Below are 19128 nucleotides of genomic sequence, written 5' to 3' on the forward strand. Positions count from 1 at the left end.
AAAATTGTCCTTGGATGAGGATTTAATTTAAAAAAAAAAAAAAACAGGGGGGTGGGAAATACCAAGTATTAGTGATGATATAACAAAGCCCATTGCAAGTGGGAATATATAATGTTGCCACCACTTTGGGAAACAATTTAGCAGTTTCTTAAAAAGTTAAACAAAAACTTACCCTAAGACCCAACAATTCCATCTACCCAAGGGAAATGAAAACATGTCCATGGACAGGCTTGTATATGAATATTCATAGCAGCATTTTTCATAACGAAGGAAACAATCCAAATGCCCATCAGCTGGTGAATGGATAAACTCTGGTCCATCCATATAATGGAATGCCATTCAACAATAAAAAGATACTCACTACTAACACATGCTACAACATGGATAAGCCTCAAAAATATTTGGCTAGCCCTGGCTGGGTGGCTCAGTTGGTTGGAGTGTTGTCCCATGCATCAAGAGGTTGGGGGTTCAATCCTTAGTCAGGGCACATGCCTAGGTCACAGGTTCAGTCCCAGGTCGGGGTGCATACAGGAGGCAATGGATTGATACTTCTCTCCTTCTCTCTCTCTCTCTCCTTCCTCTATCAAATTAATAAAACATACCTTCAAATGAGGATTTTAGAAAAAGAATCACAAAATATTTGGCTGAGTGAAAGAAGTGAGAGTATCACTAATTTCAGGCAATTTCATAATTTCAGGTTGGAGTGAGGATGGACTGAAAATGGGCACAGGGGACCCTTTGCGGGGGGTGGGGGGGTGCGGTGATAGAAATGTCCTAAGATTGGATTGAGGTGATGTTTGCGCAACTGTTATTTACTAAAAGCCATTGAATTTCACACTTTAAACAGGTGGATTTTATGGTATATAAATTATGCTTAAATAAAACTGTTAGAAGAGGGGAGCATTCTTTTTTAAATAGTTTTTTAACTTATTTTCAGAGAGAGGGGAAGGGAGGGAGAAAGAGAGGGAGAGAAACATCAATTGGTTGCCTCTCGCATGCCCCCAACCCAGGACCTGGCCCATAACACAGGCATGAGCCCCGACTGGGAACCGAACCAGCAACCTTTTGGTTCACAGGCCAACACTCAATCCACTAAGCCACACCTGTCAGGGCAAGCGGAACTTTCTTACAGTTATGAAGTAGCAACAAAAATAATTTTATGGTTGGGGGTCACCACAACATAAGGAACTGTATTAAAGGGTCGTGCATTAGGAAGGTTGAGAAACACCGTTTTAGAAGAAAATATAGAAGAATATCTTCATTACTCTGGGGTAAGCAAAGATCAGTAAAACTGGACAATAACAAGCACTAACCCTGAAGGAAAAAGTCTATTTGAACTGTATTAAATTTTTTAAATTTCATTGGTTAAGGATACCGTGGCAAGAATGAAAAGACAAGCCACAGAGCAAGAGGAGGTAATATGCAATCTTTATGTCCAATAAGGAACTCGTATCCTATTTTTATATTTATGTAAAATATATATAGATAGATGAGATATTCTTACAAACCAATAAGAACAAGGCAAACAGCCTAATAGACAAATAGGCAAAAGACTTGAACAGACATTTCACAAATGGAAATACCTGAGCAGTCAATAAACACATGAAGCCCTGGCTGGTGTGGCTCAGTGGATTGAGCACCAGCCTGTGGACCAAAGGTCACTGGTTCCATTCCCAGTCAGGGCACATGCCTGGGTTGTGGACTGGGTCCCCAGTTGGGGGTGTGCAAGAGGCAACCAACTGATGTTTCTCTTGTACACATCAGTGATTCTCTTCCTCTCTTTCTCCCTCCCATCCCCTCTCTCTGAAAATAAATAAAATTTTTAAAATAATTAAACACATGAAAAGGTAGTTAGCACTATTAGTCATCAGGAAATGTACATTAAACCCATGCCCTGGCTGGGTTGCTCAGTTGGTCAAAGCGTCGTCCTGTGCACTAAAAGGTTGTGGGTTTGATTCCTGGTCAGGACACACACCTAGATTTCGGGTTCAATACCGAGTCTAGGCACATGCGAGAGGCAACCGATTGATGTTTCTCTTTCACATCCATATTTCTCTCTTTCTCTTTCCCTTCCCCTCTCTCTAAAGTCAGTAAATATATCCTCAAGTGAGGATTTTAAAAAATTAAATAATGTGATATCACTACACACCCATTGGAATGTGTAAAATGAAAAAGATGACACCACGTACTTCCGTTTCTGACCTAGCCAAGAGCGCTCTCACAGACATGGTGCATGTTCCTAAAACCCTCTGCGAGGCACGGCAAGCATCAATCCCACAAGGTGACACCATACAAGAAGGGTAAGGATTCCCTGTATGCACAGGGAAAGCAGTGTTATGACAGGAAGCGGAGTGGCTATGCTGGGCAGACTAAACCGATTTTCCACAAAAAGGCTAAACTACAAAGAAGATTTCGCTGAGGCTTGAATGTGTTGAGTCCAACTGCAGATCTAAGAATGCTGGCTATTAAGAGATGCAAGCATTTTGAACTGGGAGGAGATGGGAAGAGAAAGGGCCAAGTGATCCAGTTCTAAGCTTCATATTTTGTTTTATTATGCGACAATAAAATCTTGAGGGTATGGTCATAAAAAAGAAAAGAAAGGAAAAGAGACAACACCAGGTGTCAGTGACAATGTGGAACAACTGGAACTCTCAGTGCTGGTGGAAGAGTCAACTGGTAAGCTCCTAGAAGAGTCTTCGGGACTTGGGAGGCTGTTTGGCAGTACAGTACCTCCTAAAGCTCAATATATTCACCCCCTCCATGACCCAGCAGTTCTACTCTTTGGCACATATAGTTGAGTCTCGTTGTTTGAAGGCCCTGTGTTGGCAAGCTCACCTACTCACTACAATTTATTTGTAACCCTCAAATCAATAGTCACAGGGTTTTTGTGGCCATTGTGGGCATGTGCGGAGTGGCAAAAATGTCGGTCACCCACACACAGATTCCCAGCTGAGGTTCAACAGGGCCTTGCTCTGCCTTCTTGTTTCAGTTCTCCTAACTGTAAACATATCCGTTTCAGCCTAGTTAGTGCCAAATTGTTCACATTTTCATGTTATTTTATTGGGGATTTCTCTATTTTAAGTGGCTCCCGCACATAATGCTGAAGTGTAGTCTAGCATCTCTAAGCATGAGGAAGCTGTGACTTGTCTTCAGGAGAAAATACATCTGGTTGATAAACTTCATTCAGGTATGAGTTATACTGCCTTGGCTGTAAGTTTGATGCTAATGGACCAACAATATATATTAATTAAGGTATTTTTAAATGGAAACATATAAAACAAGGCTGCTATTCTTTGTCCACAAATGTGCTGTGGCCAGAGGCTTGCAGGAATCTGACCCTGCAATGATTCAATGTCTGCAGGGTCTTTATAGAACATAATTACTGTGAATAAAGAGAATCCACTGAACGTATATACCTGAACATTCATTACAGACATGTGCCCAGTGTCTGTATCAGCCATAGGCTTCACCAACCCAAATGCCTAGAAAGGGTAGACCAGCTATACCACAGTGTTCACACAACGGAACACCATAAAGAGATGGAAACATGTGATCGGTCGCAAAACAACAACATGGAGGATCTTACAAACATTATCCTGAGCAAAAGAAATCAGATGCCAAAAATGACATACTTAATGACTCCATTAAGTTAAAAAGTGGGTGAAACCAGTGTGTGGTGACTCGTCTCAGGTTACGGGTTATCCTGGGGTCTGGGTGGCACCTGGAAGAAGCCCCAAGGGGCCTCTGGATTTTTGCAAAGCTCTGTTTATTGACCTGGTGCTGGTAACACTATGTCACTTCAAGACAATTTACGAAGCTGCACCTTTACGATTTGTGCATGTCTCTGTGGCTAGGTTTTATGTCAAGAGGAAGATTTACTCAAAAATATGAATTACAGTATCAAGCATAAAACATAGGTTTGATCTCTGTTTGATGGGCAGCAGGTTAAAAATAATAGGGCTTTCCAGTAGGAAAGCTAGAAAACACAACCAAGCAAGACTAAGTGTCCTTTACAGTAAGCCAAGTGTGCGCTGTCAGTTGGGCAATCTCACCCCATGTTGTTTCATTCACACATAAAAAGGCATGCATTCCTGTCCACACATACACAGCTCTGGCTCCCTCAGAATACAAATGGTGTGAGCCTTTTGGCCTGTGGCTAGTTTTAGTTTTTCTCTTGATTACAGCAAGTTTTGGGAAATGGTGTTGAAATATGTCTCCTTTTTTTCCCCCTTGGAAAAGCTGTTTTTTCTCTCCTCTGAGCACAGTCTCACTCCTCTCATCTCTGCTTTCCCGCCTGGTTCAGAATTCCAGAAGGAGGTGGGAAGGAGACAGCAGGCCTTGTTAAAGACTTCAGACATCAGGTAAGGAGAAGTACCCTCCCTCCACCCCCACCCCCAAACATTAGTCTTGCTGTGCCTCTGGCTGCCACCAATCTGCCTCAGGCCTTGTCAGCTCCTGAGGTAATTCTGTCTTCACGCCTCTACTCTTCCCACTCCAGTCTGTCTTCCACGTTACAGCCAGAGGATCTATCTGTCCCGCACACAAATCCAACCATATCTCATTCCTGGCTTTAAAACCTCTTTAAACACAACAACAAAAACCCATCTGAGAAATAGACAAAGGACTTAACTAGATATTTCTCCAAAGAAGATGTACAAATGACCACTAAACACATGAAAAGATGCTCAACATCACTCACTCTTAATGAAATGCAAAATAAAGCCGCAAGGAGCGATCACCTCACACCCATGAGGATGGGCTAAAATCAAAAGTAAGATCATGGCAATTATTAGTGAGGTTGCGGGAGAACTGGAACCTGTGCACCATTGGTGAGAATGGAAAATGGTGCAGCCACTGTGGAAAACAGTATAGAAGTTCCTCAAAAAATTAAATACATTATCAGCTCCCGGGGCTGCTTGTGCGCTCATTTCATGTGAGCCTGGTCCATCTTTTGTGAAGCAGCCGCTGAACTCCTGCCCGAGGAAGGAGTCAAGGCTGAGAACAACCATGTTAATCTGAAGGGGGCAGGGCAGGATGGTTCAGTGGCGCTGTTTCAGATTAAGAGGCACACACCACTGAGTACATTAATGAAAGCCTATGGTGAAGGACAGGGTTTGTCAATGAGGCAGATCAGATTCCGATTTGAGCGGCAGCCAATCAATGAAACAGACACACCTGCACAGTTGGAAAGGGAGGATGAAGATATACAATTGATGTGTTGGAGCAGCAGACAGGAGGTGTCTACAAAAAGAAAAGGCAACCTACCTGCCACCTTCCTGCTTTCCCCCCAGACCAAGAAGACATTCTCAATTAGAAAACCACCATTTGCTGCCAACACACCCTGACCACCACAGTGTAGTTTTCTCTACTCTTTCATTTCCCTCTCCACATTCCCTTATGGTACATAAAGTAACTGACGTATGTGCACAGTGTTTGCATTTTTAACCAAATGGACAATTGTATGTTTTGGTTGACATCAAATGGACATAGGATAGAGAAAAATACTGATTCTGTGAAAATACCCTCTTTCTCCATTAATGGAAACTCATTTCGCTCTTATCTTAACATTCCAATAAGTTATTTTGCTCTCACTGTTGAACAAAAAAAGAACATTAAAAAAATCCTTGCATGCTTTATTTGCAGAATTTTAATGTTTTTCATCCATCATCATAAAACCAAGGATAATTTTATAAGTTTTTTTGTACATAGCTGTTACATGTAGGGCAATCTGTCTTTAAGTTGGGATACATTAAAAGAAATGAATCCTACAGAGCTTTCCCTTCAAGTCAAGTATCTTGTTGTTTAAACTTTTTGTTTAAAATGAAAAATAATTAAATACATTATTGGCACATAACCCAGCAGTCCCACTTCTGATATAAATTCGAAAGAGCTGGAAGAAAGGTCTTGAAAGATATTTGTCCACTCATGTTCATAACAGCATTGTTCACAATAGCCAAAAGGTGGAAGCAACCCAAGTGTCTACCAAAGGATGAATGGATAAATAAAATGTGGTATGCATCTGCAGTGGAATATTATTCAGCCCAAAAAAGGAATAGAGTTCCTTTATACAACGTGGATGAACCTGAAGGCCATCATGCTAAGTGAAGAACAGCAATAACAAAGAGAAAAATACTGTATGGTTCACTTATGTGAGTTCCCTAGAGGAACCAGATTCATAAAGACAGAAAGTAAAATGTTTGCCAGGGGCTGGGGGAGGAAGGATGGGGAATTAGTGTTTAGTGGGGACAAAGTTTCAGTTCGGGACGATGAAAAGAGTTCTGGAGATGAATGGTGGTAATAGCTGCACAAAAATGTGAGTGTGCTTAATATTACTGATTTGTACACTGAAAATGGATAAGATGGTAGATTTTCTGTGTATTTTGCTGAAAAAATGTTTAAAGGCCTTCTATTTAGCCCTGACTGGTGTGGCTCAGTGGGTTGAGTAATGGCCCGCAAACTGAGGGATCGCTGGTTTGACTCCCATTCAGAGCACATGCCCTCGTAGCGGGTCAGGTCCCCAGTTGTGGGTGTGCGAGAGGCAGTTGATCAATGTTCCTCTTTCTCCCTCCCTTTCCCTCTCTCTGAAAAATAAATAAAATATTTTTTAAAATAAAAAATAAAAAGACCTTCTATTTAAACACACACAGAGAGACATCCATGCATACACACATCCCATTCCATGGCCTGATGTTGCCAACACAATAAATGGTAAAATCCTTAACCAGCTTTCAAGACCCTTGTAACCAGACCACAACCTACCTCTCCAAGCTCACCTGCTTTCTCACCTCCCCATGAGCACCATCCCCATTCCACCTGATTCCCATTTTCAGAACCCACTGTGTACTGTAAATCTTACTAGCTTTGCCAACAACCTTCTATGTGGACTGTCCACCTTCCAGTTGTCACTCATTCATCCTTCAAGGCCCAATTCAAATGCCACCTCCTCCAGGAAGCCTGCCTGACTCTTGACATTTTGCACATCGTACCATGTGCCTGCTGCATGCTCCCCAACTTGGCCCTGAAATCTCCTCCACAGTGAACTGTGTCACAGCCCTTCACACCCCCAGTACCTCACTTGATGTCTTTCATATAGGAATTACTAGAGAAATTAGGAATAGAAAGAATCTGGCTCATCATGTGCACACTATATGTTTTTCTTGGGAATAACAAGAACACTCTCAGGGCCTAAAAGGGAAGGAGCTATTTATTTACCATTTCATTCAGTGGTTTCTGTCTTCCACTCTGTGACTTCCTGTCTTCCTGTCTGCTAGGCAGGGCATAGAAGCTAGCTGCCCAGGATGGTTAGAACTCTGTGTAAACTAAAAGTAAACAAGCACTCAGAGCCTTCTGGGGCTCCCAATGCAAATAAGCTTCTTTACCCAGACCTCATGGAATCTATTCTGACTCCTCTATGCTCCATCTGGTTTCTCCTTGCTTTGTGACTGAGCTCTGGATGGATGAGGTTGTAACACAGACAAGGCTTCCGCTGTAGGCAGGAAGACATGTCGATGTTCTCAGACAAGAGTTCCCAAAAAGTTGGAACAAAGTCTCCTGCTCCTGTCACAACTCTCCTCCCCAGCACAACCAGATTCAACATCACAGAAATTGAATATTCCATCCCACCCCTTGAGAGCTCAAACTGTCACCCAGCTCTTGGTTTCTGGCTTAAGGCTTGACACATAGAAGGCTTCCAGTAAATGTTTCCTAAATAAGCACGCAAAGGCATGAATAAGGGAAAACAGCAAGTTACTGCCTCTCAATCACTGACACTGAATTCTGGGGACACAAAGTCATTGCCCACCGCAGCTGCTGGGCACATGAGAGATACACACACACCCACATGATCAACCCATAAGGACACAGAAGCACTGTGTGCACACACCCCCAGACATGATTATGGCACACACATCTCTGTGCCCAGCTTGGCCAATGCCAAGTACACAATTCCTAAACATACACACACACCCATAGACACTACAGACACACTCCTATAGAGCCAGGGTTATGGTAACGCAAGTGATGTGAGTTATACAAGTGAAGAGTTGGATCCTGTCTTTATTTAAATTTTTGATATTTTGTTCATCATAGATTTTTTTAATTAATTTAAAAATTAAGATTAGGATATTATTTATCTTGGTTTTGGAGGGTTTTGTTTTTTTTTTTTGGCATCACTTCAACTTTGCATCAGAGGCGAGTGCTTCATTTGCCTCACCCTGGACGAGCGGTCACATAAACACAAGGACATCAGCCCGCACACCTTCCCCACCTCCCCGCCCCCCCCCAACAGTCTCTGCACAAACCTCGTTCTACCACTAGGTGTCGCCCCAGCTCCTTCTCCTTGGGCCCACACCAACCCCGATCTCCGTAGGAACAAAATGTCCAATTCATTTATTATCTAGGAGTCCTTAAGATTTCCCTTTACTTCCCTCCACCTGGGACATTTACATTTTCTAAAGGGGCCTGGGAAAACAGAATCTTAACCCCAAATAATGGTGCCCTAGAATGTGGAATTTTAGGCACAGATGAAGAGTTTTCCTGATGCTTCATATCCAGGAGCAGTGGTTGACTTAAAATGGGTATGGGATGGTGCAAGAGCAGAATGTTTTTCCCGACTCTCCCTTGCACAATAATCTCACGGCTTGAGGGGGAAAAAAATATTCTTTTGGAAGGGAATCCATTCATCCATTCATTCATTCAACAAATATTTCTTGAGCATCTATTAATGAATAAATAAATCATGTAAAGGTAGTGCGAAGGCTATGAAGAAAAATAATACAGCAAGAGCTCAGAGGATGGCAGTAGGGAGGTTATTTTAGATGGGCGTTCAAGGTGGGCCTCTCGGAGTAAATGACATTTAAGCAAAAGGAGAGAGAGGGAGTCAAGTAGCTACCTGGGGGAACAGTGTCCCAGGAGGAGGGAATGGCAAGTGAAGAGGCCCTGAGGCAAGCAATGCAAACTGAACTACTTATCCTGTCCTATCCAATGGGGACCCCAGGAAAGAGGTGACCTCGAACCCATACAGTACCAAAGATATAGCTAGATCTTAGGGGAAATCTAGTGATGAGGAAGGGGGCATCCTTCCCACAGAGAAAGCTCTCTGGTAGCTCCAAGGCACTCATGGGCCACGCCCAGAACATCCCGGACATACCCTGGTTGGATGGATGACTCCTCTGGCAGGTGCTACTCCCCTGCTCTCAGGGTCAAATCCAAACTCCTGCCCACAGCCCACAAGTTCCCATGTGATCTATTCCCTCCTGACTTCGGTGGTCTCATCTCCCCGCAACTTCCCCTTCGCTCACACTTTTCTGTGGTCATACCCAGCCTCCTTGCTGCTCCTCAGACTCACCAAGTTTGTTCCCACCTCGGGACCTTTGCACTTGCTGTTCCCTGCCTTGAATGTTCTTCCTCTGGATATCCAGAAGGCTCCCTCTCTCAACTCTTTCACATGTGGCTTCAAATACCACCTCCTGAGAGACACTGTCCCTGACCACACCTGCTGAAATAGCCCCCACCCCACCATCATCACTCTTTAATTCCCTTTGCCCTACTTATTCCTTATGACACTTGCATTGTATTATACATTTAGTTTTGACGTCGTATTATGTATTTATTCGGTTCTTGTCTGTCTCTCCTGCCAGAAGATCGGCTCCAGGAGGGCAGGGATTTGATTACTTGGTTCATGGCTGCATCCCAGTGCTTAATCATGTGTTGACTGAATGGAAGAATGAATGCTTCATAGAATGGACCTCTGGTAGTGCCCAGGGCCCAGCAAGGACCGAGGAGAGGGCTCTGATAAGCGATGGAATGGGTTAAGAAGGAACAGAGCATCCATTCTTCAGATCCCTTCCTTCCCTCGGGCGTCAGGCTGGCGGGCAAGCTGGGGGCAGAGGCCGATTTACGACATTGTAGTGCCCGTTGTGACCACCTGGAGGAACTGCAGTCGGTGGTAGGACCTCACCAGCCCCGCCGCAGCAGATTACCCCAGTTTAGCTCCGCCCTATCCGCCATTTAGCCCCGCCTCCACTGACTGACCCAAGTTTAGCCCCGCCCCCATGAAACCTCAGGTTAGCCCCGTGCCCATTCAACTCCCTCCCACTCTGAGGTCTGTAAGGCTTACTTTCCTGCACCCCCTAGCCAATCTTGGCTGTAAGACAGGGAAACTGAGTTCCGTAGGGGCTAGCAACGGCAGGGGAGAAGACCCAGCTGGTGGTTCCCAGGATCCTTGTTAGAAATCATACCCAGCTTCACTCCTTGTTCATTTTTTCCCCCAGCAGATCCTCAAGTCTTTGTTTCTTTTGGTCTCTTTTATCTTTCTCTGCTGACTCTCTCTTCTCTGGTTCACATGTCAATTGAGTATCTACTGTATGCAGCGTGATGCTAGGTGCTGAGCACGCTTCCTACCCCACCAAGTATGCAGGTCCTAAGATGGGATAACTGAGGAGTCCTAGAGGAAAGGCACCCCACTACCTCTCCTTGAGGCCTGAAAATCCTATCTAGGGTCTGACTGTCTCTCCCAATGCCCTCTTCAGGTTGGGTACAAGGGTCCAATTCCTTTCTTCTTTTGACCAGGAAAGAGAAGGTGCCGGAACTGTTTTTCCTTGAACCTTCTACCTAAATCCCCTCCTAGTGTCTACACAGGCACTGCCCACAACAATGGAGTGGATTATTTTACAGGAAGGTAGACATGTGGGCTAAGAAACCAAACTGCCTCTGTTGAACCCTAGCTCTGCCACTCCCAAGTGGTCTGAGCTTCAGCAAGTGACTTAATTTATCTGTGCCTTGGTTTCTCCACCTGTTAAATAAGGGTAACAATAGCATGCACCAGTGGGGTGCTGGGAAAATTAAATTACTTAGTTCATGCTGTGTGCTTGAAAGAGTGCCCAACACATAATAAGCACTTAATAAATATTAGCTGTGATTATCCTTTTATTTTATTTTTTCAATTCCAGCTTCCCTCTGAGCTCCTACAGAGCTGAAAACCTAAGGGTGCTCCCACCCCCAAGATGAAGGAGGAAAGAGGTTTCCCAATAGCTAAAGAAAGCTTGGACCCCCACATTTTGCAAGGTCCCCCAAGCCTGCCAATGAGATGAGGTAACATGGAGAGGGAGACCTGCTTCTGTGAAAGCATCATGCAGTGATTGAGGCCCCAGCAGCACACATACACACACAGATGCATGGATGCACATGTTTGCACACACAGCCCTTGCTCCTTACACCCCGTTTTAAATAATGTATTCAAATGCACTGAACAGCACGCCACCCCAAACCTCTCACACAGCTACACACCTGGCCACACGCATTCTGTATGACACCCAGGCAGGTGGACAGAGTCATGGAGACACTGTCACACAGTCCTCTACACACAACTACAGCTGCCCAAATACTGCCAGGATTAAGTCCTCACTCGCTGTCATGCCACCAGCCACTCACAGACACACAACCCCCCATTCACAGCCTCACAAGCTTCACATTGTCACACCAACCGTCCAGTCACAGCCTCCCGCTGTCACACACAGGCTCTCCCTCACGTACGAACACCCTCCCTGATCACACCCAACTCACGCACAGTTGGACACACACCAGCATACCCACACACACAAACTCTCAGTCACACCCAGCCATGACACAAAGACACGTTTACCCAGCACCCCTCTGGCACCTCACACATGTCCTCATCAGTCACTCACACGTGAGCCCCGCCCCCTTCTCCACATTGGGGGTGCAGGTGAGGAGTGGGGGGCTTCAGAAGCTGGGCACCTCCAGCCATGATGGGGGGAGTCAAGGGTAAGCAACATCCCAAAGCCCCCTGAAGTTCCCCCCAACCCCACCTAAGCTGCAGCGAGATGGCGGGCGTGGTGAGCTCCAGGTCACCGAGGAGTTGAGAACCCTGAAGCTGAGGTTAGACTGTCCCCCAAACCATGTCAGCCTGAGGCTGGATCTGAAGCCTCCTTTTCCCAAAAACCAGAGTGAACGTTCTAGCCCCTCCCCCGCTGCGACCTCCGCCCCTCGCAGCCCCAGGAGGCCTCGTGGAGCCCCAAACCCCGTTTCTGCAGGAACCCTCTACCCATCCTGGAGCCACTGCACCCGCACCTGCCTGCCGGGCCCCTACCTGTCCGGCGAGGCCTGAACACAGCAGCAGCAGCAGCAGCAGCAGCGGCGGGACCGTGAGCGGCCACATGACGCGCCCCCAGCCCAGCGTCCTGTCCCCCCCGCCCACCCTAGCGGCACCTCGGCGCGGGGACCGCCACCAGGCGCGACCCCGCCCGCCCAGCCGGGCGACCCTCCACCACCGCCTCCCCCGCCTAGCCGGCGGCCGGGATTCCGCCCCGCCCCCGGCCCCCCTCACTTGCTGGGAGTCTTTGTTACGGGCTCCGCCCCCTGCCCCGCCCCCAGCTCATCTTCGGAGTCTGGGGGTGGGGAAGAGGGAAATCCCGCACTGGGGACTATTGTAGCTGGGGACAAAACCCGACAGCCCCCTAGGCCATTACGCAGGCAGGTCACGGAGATGGGGGAGGGGTTCTGTCACGTGTTTGTAAATTTCACCCTTGCTGGACATTTGCCACGTTGAAAATTGGGGCAGGAGTGGGATCAAGGGGCGGGGGTAGTAGAAGGAAGGCCTGGCTGCAAAGAAGAGAAATTAAGAGGCCCCTTCCTAAAAGAACTCAAGAATCAAGAGAGAAACTGAGTCAGAGGCTGTGAAATTGGACTTTGGGGGAAGGAGGTCACTGCTTGGACAAGTGGCGTCAGGCAGAAATGGAGACTGAGAGAAGCAACAGGGGGCGGAGACAGACCAAGGCCGATGGCGGATGGCCATCAGGGTGGGCCGGCCCCCAATGGGGGCACCCTGTTTTTACTTTCCCTACTCCACCCCCCATTCCCCACAGACCTTTCCGCTTAAAGTCTCCCCTCCCCCGCCACACCTGGGACAGTCTCTTATTCCTAGTTCAAAGGCCAAAGATAGGACACCAGAAAGAGAGAATCAAAATATTAACTCCGCCTCTACGTGAATCATTTGCATATGAAGGCCGTACTTGTCCTGCCTCCAGCCTTTCTCTGTCTCTTCCCCCTCAATAGCCTCCCCAGGCACCTTCCCTCCCCATAACCCCTCAACAGCTTTTCTTAGGGGGCAGCAAGCGCGTCAGGTTATAGGAGAATCAGCTATAATATGGGGAGGCCTGGCTTTTTTCCGACCCTACTGTGTGCCAGGTAGATAACTCATTATGGATGGTTTTGTCAAAGCAAAGAGGAAGAGCTTGGCATCCAGGAGAACATGGGTTCTGCACTGGTTCTGTCACTTCTTGGCCGTGTGACATTAGGCAAAGAGCATTCCTTCTCTCAGAAGCCCACTGTCCTCACAGAACTGTTGGGAGACATCTGTGACTCGGAGTAAATAGAGCACTTAGCCAGTGCTCAGTCCTCGAAGGGCATGACTACAATGAAGCATGGGCTAAGGACACTAGCCAGGAGATGTAGGGCACAAAACAGAAGCTGAGCCAGGAAAGGCATCTCATATGTTCCTCTACCTCCTCTTTCCAAATGGGAGCTGGTCCTTTGCTGACTCCTCAGGCCAGGCCTGCAGTAGGCATGGGTTAGGAGCGGGATGTTGGTTGGTGCAACCCTCAAGTTCTTGGCCAAGAGTGGGCTGTGGTCAACACTGGGATGAAGGAGGGCTCTGCTTATCCCTTTCCTACAGAGTGGTGTCCTTGCTAGTGCTGTGTTTTAATGTGAACAACGTCTTCCTTCGGTTCTGGTCACTGAGATGGTCATTGTCATGGTCTAGCTATGGCCTGTGTTGTGTGATTGGCAATGGTCAATATGTCCTTAGGTACATTCCCCACCTGCTTTCTCTATATCAGGGGAGATAGTCCCTGAAAACTACAGTTTCCAGGTTCCAGTGACCCCCTACAAATTATATTTCCCAGACTCCCTTGCATCAGCCAATGAGAGGCCTGGAGGGAGATTGGCAGGTGGGAAGAAAGAAGCCAGAGTGTATCTCCCTCTCTCCCCAGTTTGGGTGTCTCTAGAAGTGGCTGTTGTGTCTCCTCTGTGCTTTCAACCCCACTGACAGAATCCATCATTGTTCAGCTCCTGGCAGGTGGCCGCAGCCCCTGGACTCTGAGGACCACCTCCTCCCTTTGCTTCTTCAGCCCTTGGGAAGATGGCAGTTTACTAATCTAGAGTCAATTCATCTTCTCCCATTTGCTCTTAAAATTTAACTAACACCACTGTTTAAATCCACATATTAAATTTTTGCTATTGAACTACTGATGTGAACTTTATTCCTCTGACGGGACCCTGGCCAATACATTCAGTGCTGTGGTCATGACCACAGCTGTGGTCAGTGTCAATCTCAGTGTCCTGAACATGCTGTGGTCACTGTCCTAGTGAACTGTGATCCGTGCTGCCATCAGCATCTGGTTCTGCTGGGGTCAGCATTGTGGTCACTATTGTGGTCATTGTTGTGGTCTCCACTGGTCATTCCTGGTTCTGTTGTGGTCAGTGTGGTGACCAATTTCTTGGCTGTGTTCTGCTCAGTCACAATCACTGTCCTGGCCATGTTCTGACCAAGCTTTGGACAGTTACCTGGACATGCTGTGGTTAAAATTATGATCAGGTCATACTGTGCTCAAGGGAAGGGAGGGAGAGAGAGAGAGAGAGAGAGAGAAACACTGATGTGAAAGAGAAACATCAATCAGTTGCCACTTGTACACATCCCAACCTAGGACTTAACTTACAACCTAGGCATGTACCCTGACTGGGAATCAAACCCATGACCCTTCAGTTTATGGGACAACACTCCAACCAACTGAGCCACACTGGCCAGGGCTGGTGATGTGTTTTGTTTTGTTTAATTTTTTTAAGTATATTTTATTGATTATGTTGATACAGTAGTCCCAATTTTTTTGCCCTTTGCTCCTCTCTGCCCAGTAACCACCTTCCCTCCAACAATCCCACCCCGCCCCCTTTAGTTCATGTCCATGGCTCATGCATATAAGTTTCTTGGCTTCACCCTTTCCTATATTATTCTTAACTTCCCCCTGTCTATTTCATACCAACCAATTATGCTTCTTAATCCATGCACCATTTCCCCATTTCTCCCCCTTCCCCCTCCCTGCTGATAAACCTCCAAATGAGCCCCATACCTATTATTCTGTTCCTATTCTGGTTTGCTTAGTTGAATTCTGCTTTTATTTTTTAGATTCAGTTGTTGATAGTTGTGAGTTTGTTGTCATTTTAGTGTTCATAGTTTCAATCTTCTTACCTTAAATAAGTCCCTTTAACATTTCATATAATAATGTCTTGGTGATGAACTCTTTTAGCTTTACCATGTCTGGGAAGCACTTTATCTGCCCTTCCATTCTAAATTATAGCTTTGTTGGATAGAGTAATCTTGGTTGTAAGCCCTTGCTATCTGCCCTTCCATTCTAAATTATAGCTTTGTTGGATAGAGTAATCTTGGTTGTAAGCCCTTGCTTTTCATCACATTGAATACTTCTTGCCAGTCCCTTCTTGCCTGCAAAGTTTCCTTTGAGAAATCAGCTGATAGTCTTACAGGCACCCCTTTGTAGGTAACTCTCTCCTTTTCTCTTGTTGCTTTTAAAATTCTTTCTTTATCTTGAAACTTTGGCATTTTAATTATGATGTGTCTTGGTGTATTCCTCTTTGGGTCTAGCTTGTTTGGGACTCTCTGTGCTTCCTGGACTTATATGTCTATTTCCTTCGCCAAATTTGGGAAGTTTTCCTTCATTATTTTTTCACATAAGCTTTCAATTTCTTGCTCTTCCTCTTCTCCTTCTGACACCCTATGATTCAGATGTTGGCACGTTTAAAGTTGTCCCAGAGGTTCCTAAGCCTCTCCTCATTTTTTTTTTCCATTCTTGTTTCCTCATTCTGTACTGCTTGACTATTTTTCTTCCTTACGTTCCAAGTCACTGATTTGAACCCCAGTTTCTTTCCCTTCACCATTGGTTTAGTGTGGATTTTCCTTCATTTCATTTAACATAGCCTTCACTTCTTCCCTTACGCGTCTGCCATACTTAAGTATAACTGCCAAGCCTGTGAGCATCTTTATCACCAGTGTTTTGAACTCTGCGTCTGATGGTTGGCTATATCTTCGTCTGTTAGGTTGGCTATCTCCTCATTGCTTAGTTCTCCCACTGGAAACTTGGCTCATTCCCTCTTTTGGGCCATACTTCTCTGTCTCTTCATCTTGACAGACTCCTGTGTTTGTTTGCCTCTGTGTCTTAGGTACAGCTGTTGCTCCTATTACATTTTAAGGAGCAGAGCCTTAGGTATTCATCAGTACAGGGCAACCCGTTCCACCACATTGTGGTGCTGTATGTGTGTGTGTGGGGGGGATATGATAGGGAACAGTGTTACTTGCTCAGCACTTTCCCCTTCTCCAGGCACTTCTCCCACTTCCATATGGAACTGGCACCTCTCTAGCTGTTGCCCTGGCTGTCATTCCCAGAGTGGGTGTGTCCGTGGAGTTCTAGGACCGTTGGGGCCCTTTAAACAAGCAGACTCTGCTGAGAGACCAGCAGTTTCTTCCTCCACCCCAACCCCCACTGGTTTTCACAGTCAGAAGCAATGAGGCTTTATTTTCCCTGGCATTGGAACTGTGAGCTATGTGCCTCATCTGGTGCTGGGAGTGCTCCCCAGGTGTCCCTCCCAACTTTTTAAAACATGTGACAGCACTTTCCACTGGCCTGCTGCTGCCGCAGCTGCTGCCACCACACTGCATCCCTTCTTCCCTGGCTCTGCCCCTCCTGCTTGTCTGGATGAGTATTTTTTCTTTATATCTTTGTTTGTTGGACTTCCATGCAGCTTCATTTTCTGGAACTTCTGATTGTCTCTAGTTTTGAGGTAATTGTATTCCTTCTTAGTTGTGGGTGGAGACGCAGCGTGTCTACCTATATGCCTCCATCTTGGCCAGAAGTGGTGATGTGTTTTTGAAGTCAGTGGCACCAAGAGGGTAATTCCCCACCTTCCTATGGATACTAGAGACAGAAGGTCCTAAGTGGGCCAATTCAGAAGTGATTTTCTGTAGCAAGTCATCCTACAGGCCAAGCTTAGAGTCCCATCTTCCAGCCTTCCAACAGTTTTCTAAGCACCCAGTTCCCTGGTTTGGATCCTTGTTTCCTACAGCTAAGCCCTAATTGATATGTGCTTGGAACGTTCATTATCCTGACCTGTCTGGACAGAACCTCTTCATTCATGGAGCCTTCATACCCCAGGCTATGTGTGATGACCTGCTCAGCCCTATATCTAGTGACAACCATCCCCACTCATTGAACTCCCATTAGGAACTCAACACAAGGCAAGTCCTCACCATGCAGTGTTCCCTTGAATTCTCACAATGACCCTGTGAGGCAGGAATTGTTATTCCTAATCTAAGAACAGAAAGTTTGAACCTCAGAGGTCAGGTAACTTGACCAAGGCCACCCAGCTATAAACAGCAGGCACAGGATTCAAACCCAGTTCTGTTGGACTCAAAGCCAACCTATTGACCTCCATGGTATTATACCAGGTTGTTGTGCATTTTTCCCTCCCCATCACATTCATGTAGGCAACTGAGGGTCCTGGTGGGGACCCCTGGGAGAGAGAATAGAACCCATGCCTCAGAGTTGGCCCACCTGAGGGTGAGACAGGTGGGTGTTTGTTTTCCAGGTCCCATGTGTTATTGGGGGAGGGCTGCGTCGGGGGCGTCAGCTCCTAGGCATTTTGCATGGCTGATGTGTGAGCTGACATCCCTGAGGCTGGAGAAATCATGCACAGGAACATATGAAGGCTGAAGGGATACAGGCAGGGCACCAACATCATCTGCCTGGAGCCCATTTTTCAGATGGGAAAACTGAGGCACAGGAAACTTAAGATGTACACAGAGAGGGTATGTAGCAGAGCTAAGACCATATGTTGTTTCGTGTCTGGCTCCAGGCATGTAGCCCTTTCTGCTGTGGTTGCAGGGGAATAACCTGGGCCAGACTGGCCAGTATTCACAAAGCCTCAAGGAGGCCTGGCCCTGCCCGGGTGAGCTGAGCCTCTCTTCACCCTTCCATAGCCCCTGACACCATTCATTCCTGTGCTCTCCAGGTCCAGGCCTCCCAATCCGCCCACTAAGTGCTCACACAGAGAGGAGCGCAGCCCCCTTTCAATGCCCTGGAAAAGGCACCTGAGGGAAGCCTGAGTCTCCCCTTGTACGGTCCCTACAATCCAGCTTTGTTCTTTCCATCTCTTGGGCATTTCTCACTATGGAACTGCAGCCACCCCTGAGACTTTCTGGCCTCCAGGAATCTCTCTCTGTCTCTCTGTCTCTCTGTCTCTCTGTCTCTCTATCTCTCTCTCTCTCTCTCTCGCTCTCTCTCTCTCTCTCTCACACACACACACACACACACACATGCTGATGACCCAGCTGTAGGGGCAGGAAGTTGTCCCCCAGGAGCCCAGGCAAACTGTGAATTGACAATCAATCACACATGGGCACACCGTCACCCAGGGCACCATACCTGGATACATGGTCCAGGCACAGCCTCACACCCACCTAGAACAAACACACACAAAACACAGCCAGATACACATGCCAGGCCCAGGGACCCACAGAAACATACACCCACCATCAGATGGTGGAAGAACATCAGGCGAGCCAGCCATGGTTACTCAAGAACCAGCACTAGCAACTACAGCGACCCAACACACATGCAGAGCCCACTCCCCGACACAAAAAATACACAAATCCCAGAAGTCAGGCACACAGTTCACACACAGAGATCCCAAGTATAAACATGTAGTTCACACATTACCACACCCATAAACCCACAATATAGTCACATAAACAGCACACAATATATAAGCACATAGTTAACATACATGGAGAGTCATAACACAGATATGTAGTTAACACATGCACAGATGCATAGACAGTCACACAAGACAGGCAAGTAGTTCATATGCAAATACACAGACCCACAACATAAGTGGATAGTTTGTACAAAAGACACCCACAGTTCAGACACAATCACACACATAAACACACACTACGGGCAGATAGTTCACATACACAGATCCACAAAAACCCATAACATAACACACCCTCTGACATGTGAACTCCAGGCCAGGGCAGCGTGGGAA

The 19128-nt window shown here is 46.5% G+C and overlaps 1 protein-coding gene and 1 pseudogene across 1 annotated transcript in view; one reads left to right on the forward strand and one right to left on the reverse strand.

Moving 5' to 3' along the window:
• The window catches only part of OLFM2 (olfactomedin 2), a 69037-nt gene extending 56873 nt beyond the window's left edge, over positions 1–12164 (reverse strand). The window contains exon 1 of the mRNA XM_090289521.1: positions 12110–12164. The gene's annotated coding sequence lies outside the window, so the exon portion shown is untranslated. The remainder of the gene's footprint in view (positions 1–12109) is intronic.
• LOC149999814 (small ubiquitin-related modifier 2 pseudogene) lies at positions 4836–5479 on the forward strand (annotated as a pseudogene).
• Positions 12165–19128: the final 6964 nt, after the last annotated feature.

This window comes from Furipterus horrens, unplaced genomic scaffold (assembly GCF_987537825.1).
Source record: "Furipterus horrens unplaced genomic scaffold, mFurHor1.1.pri manual_scaffold_10, whole genome shotgun sequence".
Classification (NCBI taxonomy): domain Eukaryota; kingdom Metazoa; phylum Chordata; class Mammalia; order Chiroptera; family Furipteridae; genus Furipterus; species Furipterus horrens.